Genomic DNA, 24007 nt, shown 5'->3' with positions numbered 1-24007 from the left:
CCTGAGCACCGCCAGGGGTAATTCCTGAGTGCAGAGCCAGGAGTGTCCCCTGTGCATCGCCAGGTGTGATCCAAAAAGCAAAAAATATATATCTAATTTCATGTTATAAGTGCATTTAAATAGGTCAAACATAAATTATGCAGTTACAAGAATACAAACATTTTTATAATGTTCAACATTGTAAATGAATACTTTATTGTACTGTACTTTGTGAGATCCTTTTACCAGCATTAGCTTTTATCATTTTTACTTCTTTCCCAAGTTACAAGAAATATACTAAAATCTATAGCTAACACCACGAACTAACTCAACACATATTTATCCAAATATGTAAGGCATAACTTAAACATATAAATAATAGAATATAAAGTTATAAAATACTGAACATTTTGTGGTCTTCTGACAATTATATAAAATATTAAAATAGATGGCAGGTTATACATTTATATATTTTAGCATATACTTATGATGTCTCTATAAACAATATATACATAAATAAACCAATTTATCTTCTGTACTATGGGACTGGAGCAATAGCACAGCAGGTAATGGTGCTAGCCTTGCATGCTGACGACAGGGTTTGATTCCTTTGTCCCTCTCAGAGAGCCTGGCAAGCTACCGAGAGTATCCCACCTGCAAGGCAGAGCCTGGCAAGCTACCCATGGTGCATTCGATATGACAAAAACAATTACAACAAGTCTCACAATGGAGACATTACTGGTGCCCGCTCAAGCAAATCGATGAACAAGAGGATGGACAACAGTGCTACAGTGCTACCATGGGATAATTGTGTCTTGTTTATCTTACAGTCAATCTTGAAGTGTGGGTAAGTCAACATTTCTATCCTCTGATTTCCTTCACTTCATAATATGTCATATTTATTTTGTTATTTTCTTAATGAGGTGATAGTCTCTCAGAATAATATAAATTGTTTAATTAATTCCCCGTACATAATTAAAAACAGTGAACTCTATTAGTGTCACTGATACTGAAAACAAATAGAACATTTGAAAATTAAAACACTGTAATCTCACTCTAGCAATTTCTTTGAATAAAATAGTCTAAATAATGTTGACCCTGTTAGTATAAATTATTCAGAATAAACTCAAATAACTTGGGTTATTATTGAATTCAATATCTGCAGCAATTTAAGATAATGGTAAATGGTTAATTCATTAAAAATTTAATTGTCTTTATATAGTTTAATTATATGGTAAAGATTTATAATCATAATATTAGAAGAAAAAGTATAGAAAATAATACAGTGTTTAAAATGGAAGAAATATTGAACTCCATCAATTCTTTTTAAATTTCATCTTATGAAATTACTATGATTTATTAATTTATGCATAGTTGAGCTCTTGACCTAACAGCATTCCAAAAATTATCCCACTACCAGTATTAACTTTTATCTACCAATGTTCGCAGGTTTACCATCCCACTCTCTCCCAGGTCCCCACCCACTACTAGCCTGGCACCTTTTAAGTTTGTTTGGTAAAGTTTGGGGCTCATTATTTTTATGTTGTTGACTCTGTGGTTTGGATAAGTATTTATGCCATTCTTTTGTGCCATCAATGTACCTGACTTCCCTTAATCCCTGCCATCATTGCTCCGTTGCTTCTTATCTCTTTCCACCCTACACACCTGGATTTATTATCTTTTCTGTCCTTATCCTTGTTATTCTACTCCAAGAATGAAGTAGGCATCCATTCTTTGAGACATTGCATTTCCTCATTCAGTTATTTTTAATAGCACATATAACTTAGATCATCTTGTTTTTCTTTTCATATTCTGGCTTACATCATTTAACATGATATATATTCCTGTTCCATCTAAGTTGCAGTGAATTGCATGATTTCCTCATTTTTTTTTTTTTTTTTTGCTTTTTGGGTCACACCTGGCGATGCACAGGGGTAATTCCTGGCTTTGCACTCAGGAATTACCCCTGGCCGTGCTCAGGAGACCATATGGGATGCTGGGATTTGAACCCGGGTCGGCCGCGTGCAAGGCAAACGCCCTACCCGCTGTGCTATCTCTCCAGCCCCGATTTCCTCATTTCTTAAAGTCGTATATCATTCCATTGTCTCTATATACCACATCTTCATGATCCACTCACCCACCATTAGACATCTTGGTTGATTCCATATATTAGCTATTGTACTGTGCTGCAAGGAATAATAGTGTGCATATATCCTTTTGAATAAATGTTTTTCTGTTCTGGGAGTAGATACCCCAAAGTGAAATTGCTGAGTTATATGACAACTCAATCCACCTCAGTTGGGTTGGGTTTGGTGTTAAATGAAAGATATCATGAACTGAGGTATGGAGAAGCAACACAATAGACTAAAGTTGGAGTCTCAAGGTTTGCTGTAGTAGGTGTCTGCCTGGGGCCTATGGCTGGAGATAATGAAGTCCAGCTCTGGTTGGCAGCCACCTGAATTGGAAGCATTGTTTGGCATCAGACAGGGTAGAATCCAGGCCTAGTGAAAATGGTTCCAGTTATAGGAAACAAGGAGCAGAACTTTTGGCAAAAAAGTGGGGGTTCTCAGAGTTCTCAGTGTATGGCTATAGTGTACAGCCACCTCGGGGCAGATGGACAGGGATAGTGAGGTCCATCTTTCGCAGGTTGGTCTGTGGGGTAGACTGGCAATAGAAAGGGTAGATCTCAGGTCAGGAAGTGGGTGGTGGCATAATGCTTGAAAAGTTGGGGTCCCAAGGTTCCCATCATATGGGATGTGTTCGAGCATGTTGTGTTCAAGCATTACTAGAGTGTGGCTCCAGTGAGGAGCCTGCCTCAGGCAGATGGGCAGGGATGGTGAGGTGCAGCTCTGTCAGTCAGTCACCTGGTTTGGGAGGACAGTTTGCCTTCACACAGGGCAGATCTGGGCTAAAGGTTTGGAAAGCAGCACAGTGGTCAAAAGTTGGGGTATCCCGGGTTCCCATCATGTAGCTGCCATCTGCAACCTGCTTGGGGCCTAGGGTGGGGAGAGTGAAGTCCATATCTGACAGCCATCAATCTGGGGATGGGATAGTTTGTTATCAAATGAGATGGATTTTATGCTTACAGTGTAGAGCGTGGCGTAACCGGTTAAATATTTGGTTCCCCAGTGTTCTTAGCATATAGCTCCAATAAGCAGCCTGCTTAGGCACCCAGCTGAATCAGTGAGTTTAGCTCTGGCAGACCCCCACCTGCATCTTGGGGGCATTGTGGGCATAGGTTGGCATGACATGTGGTACAAGAGGGGCCAGGCACTAGGAAAACCATAATAGGTGAAATGTTTAGGTCCTCAGGGAACTCAGTATGTTGTTGTGGTCACAGTCTGCTCAGGGCTATGGGCAGGGGAAAAAGGCCCAGTTCCTGAGAGAAGCTCCAGCAGGAACTCCGGTGGGCACCCACCTTGCTTTGGCATCAAACGGGGTGGAAGACTGGCCTCAGGAGTTTGTAGCAACGTGATAAATGAAGTAGCCTACTGGAACCCACATCATAATTGTGCACATTTCAATAATAATGATTAAAAATAAAGATATAGAATACAAAAAAAAGTTGGAATTGCAGGTTTTGTAGTTTGTGGCATTGATGGAGTTAGACAAAGAAGGACCCATGGCAATGGAATTATGAAGGAAGTAATAAAACAAATAGGGCCAAGACTTGCAGCACAGGAATTTAGCCTGATAATACCCTCACCTGGCACTGGTAACAAACCCAGAAAAGGCTGGACCCTCACCTCTGAGAGAAGCTCTAGCAGGAAAAAAAAGGCAAGGAAAGGAATTTCAAAGAATAACATCAAACACTACCAAATCTATCCACCCTAGCAAACTTTTACCTAATTAAAAGCCTCACACATGTGGTGACAGGTTGTGAAAACCTTAAAAAGCCACTTTGAAAACAAAAAAAAAAGAAAAGGGGCTGGAGTGATAGCATAGCTGGTAGGGAATTTGCCTTGCATGAGGCTGACCCAGGTTCGATTCCCAGTATCCCATATGGTCCCCCAACCACCTCCAGGAATAATTTCTAAGTGCAAAACCAGGAGCACTGTACTTCGCCAGTTATGACTCAAAAAGAGAAAAAAGTCACTTTGAACAATGTAAGCATGCATATGCTACCCTGATGCTGTGCCAAAATGGCCGAGCTCATGTGGTACCCAAGCACATGTTGCCCGCATCTCCCCCCTTGAGATGTGTACTTTCAAACTTTCATACCTAACCCAGAGATGGATGTAGAGGCTCTCTCCACCTTTGGAGAAGCCCACGTTCTCTCTTGAGCATGTACCCACAGGAGTGGGGAGATAGTTTGGCATTAGACAGAGTGAATTCCAGGCCAAGAGAGTGGGGAATGGTGCAATGGGTAGGATAAAAGTTGGGGTGCATGGAATTCCTATATGTGGATGCTGTAGTCAACTTCCTTGGGGTTATTGGTGGAGTGAACAAAATCCAGCTCTGATGAGCAACCACCTGGCTTTGGAGAGATTAGCTTTGTGTCATATGGAGCAAATTCCAGGCCAAGGGAGCAGGGAGTGAGTGATGGATGAAAATTTCAGGACATTACTGTTCCGAGTGTGTGGCTGCAGCCTGTTGTACTCCATAAATTGTTAATACTAATGTCCAAACATTTATATTTATTGTACCAAGTTGTTATTTCAGTCAAGCACTTAGAATGAAAGATTATAAACAAACTAGAAAATAAACTTGTCCATAAGTACATACGGATGCCCTGCTCCTTGCAATTAGTTTAATATATCAATTAACTTGCCATGTTCTGTTAACAGGACTGGAGCGATAGCACAGCAGGTAGGGCTTTTGCCTTACATGTGGCCGACCCAGGTTCAATTTCTTCATTCTTCTCAGAGAGCCCGGCAAGCTACCGAGAGTATTTTGGTAACTTGATACTCTCACACAGCAGAGCCTGGCAAGCTACCCGTGGCGTATTCAATATGCCAAAAACAGTAACAAGTCTCACAATGGAGATATTACTGGTGCCCGCTTGAGCAAATCAATGAGCAATGGGATGATAGTGCTACAGTTCTGTTAAAACTATATTTTCTCAAATATGTTTATAAAAATAGAGAGCATAGTTATCAAAATTATGAATAACACATGGTATGAAATATATATTGAAATCTTGGGAGCTAGAAATGAGAAGGGAGAACTGAAACTGAAACTTGTCAAGAGCCTGGTGAACCAAGTTTTTTAATTTTTCATTCTTAAGGGAAAAAAACATTTTTTCACAAGTAATTTGTAAAAACAGAACAAGAAGCTACATTTGATGCCAATATCTGTGAATAAAGCACATTTTAACTTAGGATTTTGAAGTAGTAATAACCTAAGTAATTATCTCTACAAGATTTCTACAATACCTCTGTCAATTTCTATATTCAATGAAAAATCTCTTATTTTTAATGGGTCTGGAGCATCAGTACAGCAAGTAAGGTGTTTACCTTGTATGTGGCTGACCCAGTGTCAAACTCCAGAACCCCATATAGTCCCTTAAGCCCACCAGGAGGGATCCCTGAGTGCAGATTTAGGAGTAAACCCTGAGAATTGCTGGGTGTGGCCCCCAAACAAATTTATGTGGGCCAGCTATCTAAAATTCTAAGGCAGGACAGAGGGCATCCTCTACCGAGAGTATCCTGCCCCCATGGCAGAGCTTGGCAAGCTACCCGTGGTGTATTTGATATGCTAAAATAAAAGAGTTGCAGTTCTTTCCTTGCACATAAACACTAAATGAAATAAAATAAAATAAAATTCTCATCAGCTGTGTTTATTTAATAAATATTATCCAACCAAAGAACATCAGTTGTGAGAGAACATAAATCTTTTATAATGGAATACTAATGATGAAATTACAGAATAATAGAATATAATGCACGTAGGGCAAAATAAATATTTCAGAGACAGTTCTTCAATCTCTTAATGAGTATTCATATTTAGACATTATTACCATAACAATCATGGTTTATATTACATAAATCCAGAATAAAATATGAACACAACTTTTTTCAAAGGTTGCGCAGGGTCTTAAAATAAAGGCTTCTTCCTGTCATCTTCTTTTATAGAAAGTGATGAAAACAGTGTCTCTCTATCTTGGAGAAAAAACACATCTATAAGAAGCTTCTACACAAGATCACAGATTCTTAATATTGGTATTCATGTCCTGTAGTGCAACTCCACTGTGTTACAGGAAATATCTTTGTTGTGTCAAACCATAAGAACTGGGGCTCAGGGGAAAATGTTACCATATCTAAAGTAAAAAAAAAATAAAATTCATTTGGGAAATTCCTTATGGGAATATGGCATGTCTTCCCAGCAACTGATACTACATTGCTGCTTAGAACTGCTTGATATTTTTTTATAAATTATATAATCAATGGTTCATATCTTTAATTTTTTTATTTTGGTGGACTGGAGCAATAGCACAGTGGGTAGGGCATTCGCCTTGCATGCGGCCAACCTGGGTTCTATTCCTCCATCCCTCTAAGAGAGCCTGGGAAGCTACCGAGAGAATCCTGCCCGCACGGCAGAGCCTGGCAAGCTACCCATGGTGTATGGAGGCTGGCCTCACATTCTGGGGAAAGGGCAACTCAGAGAAGGGATCACCAACTATAATGTAGTCGAAGACCATGTGGGGGAAAAGAGTTGCGGGCTGAATGAGGGCTAGAGACTGAGCACAGTGGCCACTCAACACCTTTATTGCAAACCACAACAGCTAATTAGAGAGAGAAAGAACAGAAGGGAATGCCCTGCCACAGTGGCAGGGTGGGGTGGGGGGAGATGGGATTGGGGAGGGTGGGAGGGATGCTGGGTTTACTGGTGGTGGAGAATGGGCACTGGTGAAGGGATGGGTTCCCGAACTTTGTATGAGGGAAGCATAAGCACAAAAGTGTATAAATCTGTAAATGTGCCCTCACCGTGATTCACTAATTAAAAATAAATAAATTAATTAAAAAAAAACAGTAACAACAATTCTCACAATGGAGACATTACTGGTACCTGCTCAAGAAAATCAATGAACAATGGGACGATAGTGTTACAGTGCTATAGGATTTCAGATAGATTCAAAATAATTGGGTCAGGGAGATAGTATTGGGATTAAGTTGCTTAATATTATATTCAATCAATCTTGGTTCAATCCCCAGTACCACATGAACCCCAGAACATCACAAAGTATTGTTCTGAATAGCCACAACACTCCTAGGGTGGCCCAGATAATCCCAAAAGCCATATCACCTGGAGCAGTATTGCATCTTTGTTCCTTTCATTGAGATTTTATGGTTGGCAGAATCTCCCTCTGAACTTTACTCTCATCATCCTATTGATAGTCAATTTTCTCAAGTGGTCTCAGTAACGTCTCCATTCGTCCTAGCCCTGAGCTTTTAGAAGCCTCTCTTTATTCATCTTTCCCATAGGTGCTCCATTGGAGGCTCTTTCAGGGTCAGGGGAATGAGACCCATGATTGTTACTGGTTTTGGCATATGAATATGCCACGGGAAGTTTGCCAGGCTCTCTCATACAGGCAGGAAACTCTCAGTAGCTTGCCAGTTTCTCCAAGATAGAGAAATATGTTGTAAGCTTCCAGGAGCTTGGTTTTATAGTCTTCAGATGGTGGTTGTTGATGGGATTACATGGTGGCAGGGGCAGTTTCTGGGTGTGACTGCATAGCTACTGAAAAATGGGGGATCTGGGTGGAAGAGGCCCAGTCCCGATCCGGGCAGGCTTGGAGATCTCAGCCCCAGGTCCCTCACACCTGTTTTCCTCTGCCAGTTCCTTCATGCATGAGACTCATCCTAACGTGCGGAGAGGGGTCTTGAGCATGGCTGTGGCTGGGATTCAGAAGTCTTTGGCTGCCGGGGCTCTGCTCGGGGCAGGAAGGGAAACTCAAACCACCCCTTCCAATGGGTCCCAGTGAAGACAGCCAGGAGTGGGGTCAAGAGACTCTGCAAGAGAACGTTACTCTAAGAAAATAAAATAAATGATAAAGTTTGTGCATTATTTTTTCTCATTTTTAGTTTTGGATAGTACCATACATATTTCTGTATTTAAAAATATCATGGTCTTTGTAACATGACTACAATATCATTATCATTTATGGTTTGGTGTATACCAGTATAAACCTCAACACCACCAAAGTGTCTGAGACCCTGCACCACTACCCATTTTCACTTCTATTCCAGCTTTTTATTCCTCACATCCCTTCCTCCGCTACTTTCTAATCTCAGTTTTGTTATCCAAGGGCATGTCTTTATCATCATTTGTTACTGTCTGCTTCCACAGTTGTTTTTCTACCACAAATGAATGAGATTATCTGATATTTGCCCTTCACCCTTTGACTTATTTAATTTAACATGGTTTGTTTGAGTTTCATCTGTAGTGTATATTTCTGTATTCTAATTGAAGCAAATTTCAAGCTATACATTCTCTGTTTTTCTGCAGTGTTGCAGATCAAAGTGAGGACCTATGTAATTTCACTGTAAAGTGAAATTTCAGTAGTCACAGTCATCTTTTTGGCATATCGAATATGCCACAGGGAGCTTGCCAGGCTCTGCATGTAATTATATTACATATATTTTATAATTGTAATTACAAAGAAAAACAACATGCTGGAGAATTATGTCAGACACTATCTAATTGTTTTTTTTTTCTCTCTACAGTGCACATTGATGGCCATTTAATTGGCTGTTGAGCACTGAGAAGGCCCATCAGCCTCTGTTTCCAGAATTTTTCACCATCTTATTATCCTGTCCTCTCAAAAAACAATAGTTTTAGATTTATTACTAACAAAAATCATTGTATAGTATTATAACCAGCATTTAAAAAATTGTGAAAATCAAGGAATAAAAGTAAGTTTTAAAGATAGCAGATTCCTCTCTGCTGCTACACAGCCATGGCCCCGGAGGCCAGCTAAACTACTTTGGGTACCAGCAGCTTCTTGCAGAAATGTCTGTAGACTGTGAACTGAGCCCCAGCCGCCATCTTATGAGGACCACAAAAGGGAGGTACAAGCTTGCAGAGTTGCAATTTCTGGCAGAAATTTGCCTGGACTTAGTTACTAAAATACAGAAATCCAAAACTGTGTGGCCGCTATTGCAGCTGTGCAACCTCATATCTCTTCATTGGCAGCAATGGAAAACAAATTATCAAATGCTTCCTTTTCAACGGCAGAGAGTCTCTTGCTCGCACACCTGGCTGTCTTCCCCGGGGCCACCTCGGAAGGGATGGGCTCCAGCTTCTCTCCCCTCCCTGAGCAGAGCTCCTGGTGGCCAAAGACCTCCAGAGCCTAGCCATAGCCATGCTCAAGGCCCCTCTCCACATGTTCGGATGAGCATCATGCGTGAAGGAACCAGCAGAAGAACCCAGGTGTGTGGAACCCAGGGCTGAGACCTCCAAGTCTGCTTGGATCGGGACTGGGCCTCCTCTACCCAGATTTCCCATCTCCCAGTAGCTAGATGGTCACACCCAGGGACTGCCCCTGGAGCAGTGTAATCCTGTCAATGGCCAGCATCCAAAGACTTAAAAGCCAGCTCCCCAAAGATATCTTATAGCCTACTTCTCCCTCTGGGAGATCCTGGCAAACTACTGAGAGTTTCCTGCCCACATGGGAGAGCCTGGCAAGATCCCCATGGTATATTAATATGCCAAAACAAGTAACAAGCTGGGTCTCATTCCTCTGACCCTGGAAGAGCCTCCGGTATGGCATCATTGGGAGGACAAGTGGAGAGAGGCTTCTAAAATCTCAGGGCTTGGATGAATGAAGATGTTACTGAGACCACTCGAGAAATTCGATGATCAATAAGATGATAATGATGATGATGATGATGATGATGATGATGATGATGATGATGATGATTCCATCTCTACAGGTCTGACTTGTGGGGGGGGACTCCAAACAATTAATAGTGAGTTTTTTGTTTAAATATTGAATGTAATCAAAGTAAAGAGAAAAGTAAAGTGAAATTTATCAGCTACACAGGTGGGAGGTGCGGGGTGGGGGCGTGGTGATGGGGAGGTATACTGAGGGTTTTGGTGGTGGAATATGTGCACTGGTGAAGGGATAGGTGTTTGAGCATTGTATAACTGAGATTTAAGCCTGAAAGCTTTGTAACTTTCCACATGGTGATTCAATAAAAAAATTTCAGGGGCTGGAGCGATAGCACAGCGGGTAGGGCGTTTGCCTTGCACGCGGCCGACCCGGGTTCAAATCCCAGCATCCCATATGGTCCCCTGAGCACGGCCAGGGGTAATTCCTGAGTGCAGAGCCAGGAGTAACCCCTGTGCATCGCCAGGTGTGACCCAAAAAGCAAAAAAAAAAAAAAAAAAAAAAAATTTCAAAAATAAATAAATAAATAAATAAATAAATAAAGATATCAGATAGAAGATGAAGAAATAAATGACATTTAGCTACTATGTAGACACTGAATTAGACCCAGAATAGAGAAAAGGTACAGTAAAATTATGACTAAATTATATTAGTTAATGATTTTTCACTTAAACTTTTCAACAGACATCACTAAATTAAAGGAGGACATGAAAGAAACAATGGCACCAACAGTCGAGAAAATACAGGGAGAAATGAGAACAGAAATAAAAAAGTTACCAAAAGAAATGTCACAAATAAAGGATTCTGAAATTAAAAAATCAGTGGGTGCCCTCAATAGTAGAATGGCTACAGCCAAAGACTGAGTCAGCGAGCTTGAAGATGAGTTGCAGGAAGCTCACAGGCAACAAAAAGCAATGGGAAAAGACCTCAAAATAGCTGTTAGGCGAATCAGAGATCTAGGAGATGATTTCAAGAGGGATGACATTAGAATCATCCGAGTACCAGAAGGACAAGGAGACAACTCCAATGAAAAAGCCACAGTTAAAAATATCATTGCTTAAAAGTTCTCAGACCTAGAGAATGTGGGCATCCAGCTCCAAGGAGCCCGAAGAGTGCCAGCTAAAAGAGACCCTAGCAAAAAAAACCTCTAAGACATATCATAGTCAGAATGATGGATGCCACAAATAGAGACACAACACTACAAGCAACAAGGTCAAAGAAGGAAATTAAATACAAAGGAGCACCCCTTAGATTTACAGTAGACCTATCAGAGGAAACCCTCCAAGCCTGAAGACAATCGGGGGATATAGTGAAAAAACTGAATTAAATGAATGCCTCACCAAGAATACTTTATCTGGCAAAACTCTCACTCAAACTCGAAGGAAAAATACACTATTTCATGGATAAACAACAGCTCAGGAACTTCATAGACTCAAAACCAAACTTAAAAGAAGGAATAAAGGGGCTATTGTAAGATAAAGGAAAACCCTATAAGCACAATAAACCCCTACAGAAAGATGACATAGAACCCCATGACAATGATCTCTCTCAATATCAAGGTCTAAATGCACCAATTAAGAGACACAAAGTTGCAAAATGAATTCAGAAAGTAAACTCAACTTTCTGCTGCCTAGAAGAAACACATCTGAACAGTCAGAGAAAACACAGACTCAAAGTCAAAGGATGGAAAACAATCCTGCAAGCAAACAACTCCCTCAAAAAAGCTGGGGGGGCCATACTAATATCTGACAACATAGATTTCAAGTTGAAAAAGATTAGAGGGGACAGCAAAGGCCATTTTTTACTAATCGAGGGGTATGTATAGCAGGAAGAAATCATACTCCTAAATGTGTACACACCTAATGAGGGACCAACTAAATACTTAAAACAACTACTAACAGATTTTAACAAGGACATTTCTAGCAACACAGTAGTAGTTGGAGTCTTCAACACTGCCCTATCCCCTCTAGATAGATCAATAAGATTAAAACTCAGCAAAGAAACACTGGTTTTAAAGGAAGAGATAGAGGAGAGAGAGCTAATAGGTCTATACAGGGCTCTGCATCCCAAAAAGAAAGAATACAACTTTTTTTCCAGTACACATGAGACATTTTCCAAAATAGACCACATGCTGGGTCACAAAACATACCTCAGTAGAATCATGAAGATTGAACTTGTATCAACTATATTTTCAGACTGCAATGCACTGAAGATAGAAGTTAATCACACTCAGATACGGGGAACCAAATCAAACACCTGGAAATTAAACAACTCAATGTTTAACAACGAGTGGGTCAGGAAGGAAATCAAGGAGAAAATCAAAAGATACCTGGAAACAAATGAGAATGAAGACATGAGTTACAGAACCTATGGGACACAGCTAAAGCTGTGTTAAGGGGAAAATTTAAAGCTCTGCAAGCATTCCTCAGGAAGGAAGAAAGGGCCTACATAGTTGACTACACAGTTCAAGATATTAGAAAAGGACTAACAAAAGGAGCCCAGCTAGGCAGAAGGAACGAAATAACAAAACTTAAAGCAGAAATTAACGACATGGAAACTCAAAATACAACCCTAAAGATCAATGAAACCAAGAGCTGGTTCTTTGACAAAATAAACAAGATTGATAAACCACTAGCAAGGCTCACAAAGAGAGAGAGAGGTAACCCTAATAAACTGAATCAGAAATGAAAAGGGGGGCATCACAACAGAAAACAAAGAAAGTCAAAAGATCATCAGATTACTTTGAAATTCTGTATGCCCACGAAACAAGAGAACCTAGAAGAAATGGATAAATTCTTGGATTCCTATCATCTCCCAAAGTTGAACCAAGAAGATATAGAATAGCTGAAGAGACCTATTATTTTCAAAGAAATTGAAACTATAATCAAAAGACTTCCAAAAAACAAAAGTCCAGGTCCAGATGAATTCACTAGCGAATTCTTCCAAACATTTAAAGAGGACCTATTACCAGTTCTTCTCAAGCATTTCCAGGAAATAGAAAAAACAGAAACTGTCCCAAAGTTTCTATGAGGCACAAATCTTCCTAATACCAAAAGCAAATAAAAATACCACAAAATAAAATTACAGGCTTATATTCCTGATAGAAACAGATGCAAAGATCTCAACAAAATATTAGCAAATAGAATCTGACAACTCATCAAAAAAATCCCACGACCAAGTGGGATTCATCCAAGGGATGCAAGGATAGTTTGACATTTGGAGATCAATAACATAGTCCAGCATATCAATGAAAGAAATTATAAAACCACATGATCATATTGATAGATGCAGAGAAAGCATTTGACAAGATCTAGCACCATTTATGATGAAAACTCTTGCCAAAATGGTATAAAAGGGACATTCCTCAATATAGTCAAAGCCATCTACTACAAGCCTATGGAAAGAATCATCCTCAATGGGGAAAAACTAAGAGCCTTCCCTCTAAGATCAGGGATGAGACAAGGATGCCCACTCTCTCCACTTCTGTTCAATATAGTACTGGAAGTACTTGCAATAGCGGTGGTTAGGCAAGAAAAAGATATTAAGGGCATTCAGGTAGAAAAGGAAGAAATCAAGCTCTCATTATTCGCAGATGATATGATACTATATTTAGAGAACCCTAAAACTTCTACCAAGAAACTTCTAGAAACAGTGGACTTGTATAGTAAAGTTGAGGGCTATAAAATCAGTACCCAAAAGTCCTATAAACAAATAATCAGAGAAAAGAAAGTGACATGAATAAAGGAATTCCCTTCACAATTATGCCTCAGAAAATCAAGTACCTTGGGGCTGGAGTGATAGCACAGCGGGTAGGGCATATGCCTTGAATGCGGCCGACACGGGTTCGATTCCCAGCATCCTGTATGGTCTCCTGAGCACTGCCAAGGGTGATTCCTGAGTATAAAGCCAGGAGTAACCCCTGTGCATCGCCAGGTGTGACCCAAAAAGCAAAAAAAAAAAAAAAAGAAAAGAAAATCAAGTACCTCAGTATCAGCTTAACTAAGGATGTTAAGGACCTGTACAAAAAGAACTACAAAACTCTACTTCAATAAATAAAAAGAAGACACGAGGATATGGAAAGATATCCCCTGCTCATGGATTGGGAGAATTAACATCATCAAAATGGCAATACTCCCCAAAGCATTGTACAAATTCAATGTGATCCCTATAAGGATCATGACATTCTTAAAAGAAATGGAGCAAACACTCCTGAAATTAATATGGAACAATAAGCTCCTAAGAATAGCTAAAGCAATTCTTGGGGAAAAGAATATGGGAGGCATCACCTTCCCCAACCTTAAATTCTACTACATAGCAGTAATTATTAAAACAGCATGGTACAGAACCAAAGGCAGAGCCACAGACCAATGGAACAGAGTGTAATATCCTGACACACACCCTTAAATATATGGTCATCTAATCTTTGATAAGAGAGCAAGAAATGTGAATAGGATCAAAGAAAGCCTCTTTAACAATTTGTGCAGGCACAACTGGACAGCTACATGCAAAAAAAAAAAAAAACAATGGGCTCAAACCTCTACCAAACACCATGCACAAAAGTCAGATCAAAATGCATTAAAGACCTCAACATCAGACCAGAATCCATCAGGTAAGTTGAAGACATAGTTTGCAGAACTCTCCATGACATTGAAGCTAAAGGTATCATTAAAGGCGACACCCCATTGGCCAAGCAAGTGGAAACAGATATAAACAAATGGGACTACCTTAAACTGAGAAGCTTCTGCACCTCAAAAGATACAGTGACCAGAATACAAAGACAGTCTACAGAATGGGAAAGGATATTCACCCAATACCCATCTGATAAGGGGTTGATATCAAGGATCTACAAGGCACTAGTTGAACTCCACAAAAAGAAAACATCCAACCCCATCAGAAAATTGGGCGATGAAATGAACAGAAACTTTCTCAAAGAAAAATTCCAAATGCCAAAAGACACATGAAAAAATACTCCTCATCACTAATCATCAGAGAGATGCAGATCAAAACAACAATGAGATATCATCTCACACCGCAGAAACTGGATGTGGGGAGAAAGGGACTCTCCTTCACTGCTGGTGGGAATGCCAACTGGTTTAGCCCTTTTGGAAAACAATATGGTCACTTCTCAAAAAATTAGAAACTGAGCTCCCATTTGACCCAGCAATACCACTTTTGGGAATACATCCCGGAGAGGTAAAAAAGGTATAGTCGAAATGACATCTGCACTTGTCTGTTCATTGCAGCACTGTTTACAATAGCCAGAATATGGAAAAAACCAGAGTGCCCCAAAACAGATGACTGTTTAAAGAAACTCTGGTACATGTACACAATGGAATACTATGCAGTTGTTAGAAAAGATGAAGTCATGAAATTTGCATATAGGTGGATCAACATGAAAAGTATCATGTTAAGTGAAATGAGTCAGAAAGAAAGGGATAGACAAAGGAAGATTGCACTCATTTGTGGAATATAAAGTAACAAAGTGGAAAACTAACACTCGAGAACAGTAGAAATAAGTACCAGGAGGATTACTCCACAGCTTATAAGCTTGCCTTGCACGCTGGGGGAAAAGGCAGCTCAGATAGAGAAGTGACCACCAAGTAAAGGGTGCTAGGAGGGCCCATGTGGGATTGGAGACGAGGACTGAAAGTAGACTATTGTCAGAACATAATGGCCACTTAACATCTCTACTGCAAACCATGACCCTCAAAAGGGGAGAGAGATAGCAAAAGAGAAAGTCCTGCAACAGAGGCGGGGTGGGGTGGGGTGGGTGGAGGACAGGGTGGGTGTGGTGGGAGGGATGCTGGGACCATTAGTGGTGGAAAATGGACTCTGGTGGAGGGATGGGCACTCAACCACTGTATAACTGAAATGCAAGCATGAAAGTTTGTAAGTCTATAACTGTACCTCATGCTAATTCACTAATAAAAAAATTAAAAAATAAATAAACAAAATTTCACTAAATGATTTGTGTTCTGCAAGATAAGGGCACATATTAAAAGTTTTGCTAACCTTATTTATAATTTCAATTGGTTTAAAATTAATTGGTTTAAAATAACCTTTAATATTTAACATTTTCTTATTTGTAGTTCTATGTTATTAAGTTTAATACATTTTTATTACTACCAGGAAAATTCACGTTAATTTTAGTGAAAGTATAATTCCTGTCTTTCCAACTGGTTTGATTAACTTAATCATTGATAACCTACCCGAAGAAATTTGTGTTATTCAATTGCTGTTTTACCTCACTCACAAAATGTTAAAAAATAAGCACAAATCCTGAAAAACACCATATTCAAAAAGGAATACTTTATCTTCTTTTCTGCCTTTTGTTTTGCTATAATTACTTCCCAAAGGAAAAGTAGCATCTCTATCTTTTGTGGGGAGGTTGAAGGTTCACATTTAGAAGAACTTAGGGGTTACTTATGACTTGGGGATCACTTCAGATGAGGCTCTCTGGGGTGGGGAGGGGGCACTAGTGCTGGGGATTGAACATGGTTTTTGGGGGGTATAAAATAATCCTCTTATCCACTGTGCTATTTATCCAGTCCCCAAAATACTTTTACTAAATATGATCTCAAAATTTGCAATAAGCCTATAAAAGACCAAGAAATAATAAACACAAAACCCAAATTCAAAGACCTCTCTTATCTGCCTGAATAAACACAAAATCTAATGAAGGCAGAATAATGTATTTTCATTCAAATATTTAAAATTTATGCAGTATTCAATAAAGTTTTGAGTCACTGATCTTTCAAAGCATGTGGTATTGTATACACCAAAAGAAACAAAACATGTGAAAAATTTTTTTTTTTGAAATGAGAGGACTAACTGATATACCGTGTACTTCAACTTGCTATATTGGGTCATTATTGACTTTGAAAATACATTCCCAAGGGCCATGCAGCTACTTATCACTTTGCTTGACAAAGCAGTATAAAACCTGACAGTTGTCAAAAATGATTTCTAAAAGCTCCTAAAAGTGTCCTAAAAATAAAAGAAAAGTTCAACCTCTGATCTTTGTTCAAGTGATCTCAGCTTTAGAAAGTACTATCATTTTGAAAAATACAGCTAATTGATATTGAAATGATAATAATTAAGTCTTCAGAGTTGTCTAAAATCAACACTGTAGATGACTTTTAAATTTAGTAATCTTAATGGAAATTATCCTGCCCCTTTTCACTTTATCATGGCATCAAATTCTATAATCTTTGTACTTAGCAAAGTACAAAGTATCACCCCTGCGATCCTGTATACTCAGGTACACCTTGCATAGAAATTTGATTTGTGTTCTCCTTAACTTCCTTGCCTTCTTCCTTCTTTCAGGAAATATTCTTGTAAATAGCTGTGATGCAATCCTGACTTTGTTGTCCTTTCTATAGAGTCCAGTCTGAGAAGATTTAACATAATCCTAAGTGTCATAAAATTTATGAAACAGAAAATGAACTTTGGTTTAAAGTTAAATGAGCATTAATTTAAAGTCAAAGCCACCAGTTAGTCTGCCAAGAAATCCTGAATATCCTTGGAATCTCTGGAACTAACCATGACTTGCCTTCCCTAACTATGAGAGATGGAGAATCTTCTGACATTATGATGTTTCAACTACGTGAAATAACTGTGATTCCCTGTAACCAACTTCAATGAATATTTTAGCTAGATTTTCTGCACAACTTTCTGCAGGTTCAATATTATTTTTTGTTGCTTTGCCTCACTCTCATGTATGGAGACTGCTTCTTTATTTAAACCTCATGAACCTACCTCTTCTAGCTCCAAACTTTTCCTCTGCAGCTTCCTCATCACTCTTATCCTTCACAGAATCAAAGAGAGTTAGCTCTTTCTCTTAATTAGTTTTTGACTTAAGGGAATGGTATTTCTCATTTGATCTTTTATCTAGCTACTAAACTTTTTCTGCTGTTTCACTTTATAATCGCTGGTATATGCACTAGAGTAGTATTTTTAAGATCGTCTAAGAATATTTCCTTTACGTTAGCACCTCTCTGACTTAAAGGTTTTTAATAAGCAATTCTCACTATTTCTAGCTTTTTTATTTAAAGTACAAGATACATGACTTTTTTTTCACCCAACAGTTAGAGGTCATTATAAAGTTATTCAATAGATTGACCTAATTTCATCATTTTATTTTAGATAATAGGGGGCCTGAAGAGAGTGAAAGGGGTATGATCGCTCAGTGAGGTAGGCATACACTCATAAATTCATTAAAGTCTAATACATACATTTTATTAAAGTCTAATCATAGGTGTAATTTGTAGTGCTTTGAAATGGTTAAAATCATAATAACAAAGATGACTGTTTTCTCCTGGACACCCATGAAGTGGCTCTGGTGACATCCAGCATTGCTATGCATGAACAACATTATTACATCCCAGACATAATCTAAATAGTCATATATGCACCAAAATGCTGAGTGTCTTTGGGAGAGTGGCTAGGAAATCCTGAAAACAACAATTAAAATTTTAGAAACAGTGTGCATTATCCAAATGAGCACTGAGACATAAAAACAACCATTGCTATAGAGGAAGGAAGACACAGATTTAATGCTACATAGTAAAAAATCTTCAACTTATAAACCCAGAGAACTTACAGCAAAATAAAGTGAAGAATGTGTGTATTCTAGTAGTGCATGTAGACAATAGTATGAAACCTAGTCATTTTGTATTAGTTCTTATTGTTTACAATACTTTTTAAGATTTCCCTTTTATTATGTTCTTGAACTTATTAAGGAATGCTAAAAGAGGGTATTTTGGAGGATTCTATGTTACTAAAATCTGTTTCATGATTTTCTCATAATTAGAGTGGGCTATAGATTTAGCAAATAATATTATAGAAGACTATGTGCCAGTCTGTTTTCACTTGGGGTGCCTCAGAGGGGGGCGGGTGAGAACCTTCCCCGCCCCAAGGGACTCAGCCCTGGCAGCCAAACTCCACTACCCAACTGCTGCCAAGCTCCACGCCACTTTCCGGATGCTCCAGCCAAGCTTCACGCATGAATAAAATCCCATGGAACCTAGATAATGCGAAACTTTGTGACCTTGAACTCTGCACTTAATGGGACCCAGAAGCAGAGTTCCTCTGCCTGCTATCCCCCAGACTCCGGTAACCCAGGGATCACACTCGTAAGACACACCCTGACACACCCAAGTATACATTATATTATATATAATATATAGTATATTATTTCTGTTGTGTTTTGGGACAGGTATTGGGGTTTGGGATGGAAACACTCTGAATTTGGTGGTGGGAAGGTGTAATGATGGTAGGATTTGTGTTTGAATATTGAATGTAATAAAACATTGTGAACTAACTTACAAAATTAAAAACTTAAAATAAATAAAGGTAAATACTAAACTCATTATCATTGTTTCTTCGGACTGATCAACTGACCAAGGTATTTTGTCAAACTTCGCTCTTAATTATTCTATTTTTTTTCACTTTCAAGATTATAATTTACACAGTGAAATTTGTTTGGCTTTGGCATTTAAGTAGTCTTTTAGTTGACTTCAATTTCTTTTGACAAAACTCAGTAGCATGAACTGCAGTTAAAGGGGTTGCTTGTTTTTATTTTAAGCATTTCTTTTTTTTCTGTTCCAGGTTTAGTAAGGTTTCCTAAAAAGTCCTAGTTGTTTTTATTAGAGAATATTATTTACAATAAGATCTACATATACATGTACTACATGTACATTAATTGCTACTGTGGTATACTTTCTTCTAGTTATCTCATCTGGTGGAAATATGCATAAATAAATATGCATACATAGAATGGTGTAAATACAGATAAACACTTTTAACAGTCTACATCTATAAAACATAAAATACAAGTACATGTTGTCTCAACACTGGTCCATTACCATATATACCATTCATAATCATTTTGCTTTTCTAACACTTACAAGGTTAAAGATAAGCTTCCACAATCCAATCTACTATCCATTACTTTAACTCCCTTACACCTGCATAACATATTGAAATTATTGACTTGTATCAATACACCCAATAGAAATATTTTATAAGTTATAAAATATTTGAATGAATTCCTTTGTATTTAATCTTATATACTTATTTCTAAATTGTTTTATTAGACACTGCTTTACCAAAACATAAGGTGTATAATGTGTCTTATTACTGTCTATAATCCCAAACTCTGAGCATCTCAAACTCGTGAAATATTTTGGGATGTTTGTCCTCATTAGAGTTTGGGAATCTAGGGTCAAATCTAGAGATAGTTGGGAGTTAGTTATTTTAACTTCCATAAATAAAGTCTAATTCTGAAGATTTAATAAATTAATGATTCATGTTACCAACATTTGCATTATCATACAGAATAACTCTTGATGCAAAGTTCCTCTGTGCTCACAACCTTCACAACCCTAGCAACCACTGATCATTTTTGTCAGTTTCTATTTATCTTTGCCAGAATGTCTTATGCTTAAGATAATATAGTTTATAAAATTTTAGACTGATTCTTAGCAGTTTGCATTAATGTTCTTCCATATACAATTTATAACTTGATGGATACTTTATACCATTGAGTACTATTTCACTGTATGAATTTCTTCAGTTATGCTGTCATTTTAAGTGTCAAGCATACCGTGGTTGTTTCTAGCTTTTAGGAAAATTGCAATGATTTTATAAATACTTGGTTTTAATATATGAAACTATTAAACAATTGGCTAAGCTAATTAGTGTATACTTATTGAACTGTCTGGTGAGATTATAATGAGCTTTATAACATGCAGCAAGTGTAGCTGTGTATTTCTCACCAGAAATGATAAGAATTTGCTATTTTGTGGCCTTATTTCATCATACTTGGTTTTGTCAGATTTTGTTATCATACTTGTGAGTTTAGTCTTTCTGATAAGTTTAGGATCATGTCAATTTTTGAACATACTCTTCCTATTAACAAATGAAATGTCTTTCATATTCTTGTTTTCTGTATGTACTCTTCCAAAGTGAGTTTCGTATTAAGATTTTTTTATCAATAACTCTTTATCACTGAGTCATGCTTTTTTCTTTAGGGGCCACACCTGTGCTGCTCAGGGCTTACTCCTAGCTCTGCTTAGAGATTAATCCTTGCAATGATGGGAGGACCATATATGATATTAACGATTCAAACCAGGGATAGCCAAATATAAGACAAGCAACTTTCATTCTCTACTATCTCTAGGATGTACATCTTGGACTAAAAATAGAGATCAGTTGTCAAAAGTGTTGCTTTTAAGGACAGGAACCCAAGTTTAATCCTCAAAACTGTATGCCCACTAAATACCACATGTTGTAGCCCTGGTGTCTCGAAAGCACCACTGAATTTGAGTAGCACCACATCCAGGGGGTTAAGCATTAAACCATTTCCCCACATATCACTTGGAGTGGCACCTGGCTTTCCTGAATACTGCTTGAGAGACCCTCTTCATAAATAAAAGATCTTCATCTAGCACAATTTGTTGAAAGACTCTATGGAGTCAACTTTGCTTGTTTTTGAGAGTCAGTGACTTCTATTTCTTGGAGCGTACTCTGCACCCTCAGTACTGCTCCACTTACTGTATTACTATCCCTTCCATTGGGAATTTGTTTACTGTAGCTTTATAGTAAATTGTGGGTTTAATAGTGCCAGTTCATTATACACATATCTAGTCTTTTACTTCTTTTTTCTGGCCATGCCCACCCAGCAGTACCTGGCAAGTTACCTGTGGAGTATCGCATATGTCAAAAACAGTAACAACAAGTCTCACAATGGAGACATTACTGGTGCCCGCTTGAGCAAATCAATGAACAACGGGACGACAGTGACAGTGATACAGTGATTGTGGGCATGTCATATTGTAATATGATAAAACTTCTGTTAGCTCTTTGAAATACCAGCCTGACTATTCCTTATCTCTTAATTATCAACATAAACTTGAGAATAAGTTTCTCTATGTTTATAACATCGCTTACTAAAATTTAGATTGAAGTTCCTGTCTAAATACTGACTGAACTGTAAAGAATTGATATTTTTCTAGTACTTTTTAGGCCATAACAAGAATTATGTTCTAATTCATTGATTTTTCTTAAGGGTCTATTATCAATCAATGTATTTTGCTTTATTTATATATTTTTTCAGTTTAAATTCATTTATGTGATTTATATAATTTTAAATATGCTAAGGTTTGCTTTCTACTAAGAATAGTTTACATTGGCAGTATTTAATTTGTTTTTGAGGATATACATTCTACCATTGGTGGTGCCCATTAATGGTTATTATATCAAGAATTTTAATGTTAGCAAAATGATTTTACTTCTGACATTCACCTTTTGTTAGTATAGAGAATTTTAGCATTGGAGTATAAAAGATCAGTATATATATATTTCATATTAAATTATCTATAATTTTTTATTAAATGATAGTAGAAAAGTGAAAAGAGAAAGATATTTTAAAGTACATGACTGTTTCAATATTATACCTGTGACGTTGAATTCCATATGCTGCTGGTAGACATTAAACACATGCAAAGATAATAATAACAATGGCAATGAACATGATCCATTTTTTAACCTAGATAGGAAAAATAAAACATACAGATTCCTCTTCTGTTGTTGCTCTATCTATTAATTCATACTTAAAGAATGATAACTTTCAAGTATGCCTTAGAAATTTGATTACAGATCAGTTGTAGGGAAATTAAAGTATTTAATTTTGAAAATATTAGCCTAGGGAAACTGATTGGGCATTATAGGATTTATTTATTTAATGTTAAATTAAGATAACGTTAAATTAAAATACACATATGTGGCTGTGTAATTTCACATCTTCACAAAGTATGTTACCATGCCACAACCACCACCAAAGTACCAGAATCCTACTACCACAGTCCATGAAATCACTTCCTCTTTTAAAAATATCTTTAGAGTTAATCAGAAATCAACTAAAAGATTCTATCTGCCCTTTTAAAATTTAACAGATAATGTTATCCTAATAACATCTAGCAACATTTCTTGAGCTATTATATTATATATCTATATCTTTTCCACAAATTTTTCCCATTAAATTTTCATTTGAATGTATATTAAATTTGAATAGCAGTCTGCCCTTCTCTGCTCTCAATGTCATTTTAATATCTTTAAGTAGCTAAAGGACAAAAATGTTAAAATGAATATTTTCTATATCTTGATCTAGTATTAGACTAGATTAATATGGTATTTTATATTGTATCTAGAATTTTGTATAATAATTTGAAGCACACACTTCTTATTTGTGTTCTATTCTATATCAATCTCACACAAAGTGCTTTTCCATTTTTGGAACTTTTTTAAAAATTTATTTATTTTTTAATTAGTGAGTCACAGTGAGGGTACAGTTACAGAATCACACATTTTTGTGCTTGTTTTTCCCTCATGCAATGTTCGAGAGCTAAGTGAAATGAGCTAGAAAGAGAGGGACAGACATAGAAAGATTACACTCATCTGTGGAATATAAAAATAACAGAGTAGGAGACTAATAACCAAGAATAGTAGTATATAATACCAGGAGGTTGGCTCCATAGCTTGGAAGCTGACCTCACATGCTGGGGGAAAGTCATCCCAGATAAAGAAGGGAACACCAAGTAAAATGTGATTGGAGATCCTGCTCGAGAAGGGAGATGCGTGCTGAAAGTAGACTAGAGACTGAACAAGATGGCCACTCAATACCCCTATTGCAAACCACAACACCCAAAAGGGGAGAAAGAGAGAACAAATTGGAATGCCCTGCCATTTTTGGAACATTTCTGGAGCGAATAGCACAGGGGTAGGGTGTATGCTTTGCACGTGGCCAACCGGTTCCATTCCTCTGTCCTTCTTGAAGAGCCCAGCAAACTACTGAGAGTATCCCAACCATACAGCAGAGCCTGGCAAGCTACCGTGGCATATTCGATATGCCAAAAACAGTAACAATAGTCCCACAATGGAGATGTTACCAGTGCAAATCAATGAACAACAAGATGACAGTGTGACAGTGCTTATTATATTTGCTCTTAAAAATTGCCATAGAAAACTACTTTATAGTAAAGAAATGAATACAGAACTGTGTTCTATGTTACTTACAACTATACATATTTATCTATATGCATACATACATGAATATGAATATATATTTCTTTAAAATCAAACATATGTAAATTTTTGACACAAGAAAGGAAATTCACCCCACCAGGACCTTATTTT

This window comes from Sorex araneus, chromosome 1 (assembly GCF_027595985.1).
Source record: "Sorex araneus isolate mSorAra2 chromosome 1, mSorAra2.pri, whole genome shotgun sequence".
NCBI classification, from domain to species: domain Eukaryota; kingdom Metazoa; phylum Chordata; class Mammalia; order Eulipotyphla; family Soricidae; genus Sorex; species Sorex araneus.
Note: the sequence above shows the minus strand (reverse complement) of the source record.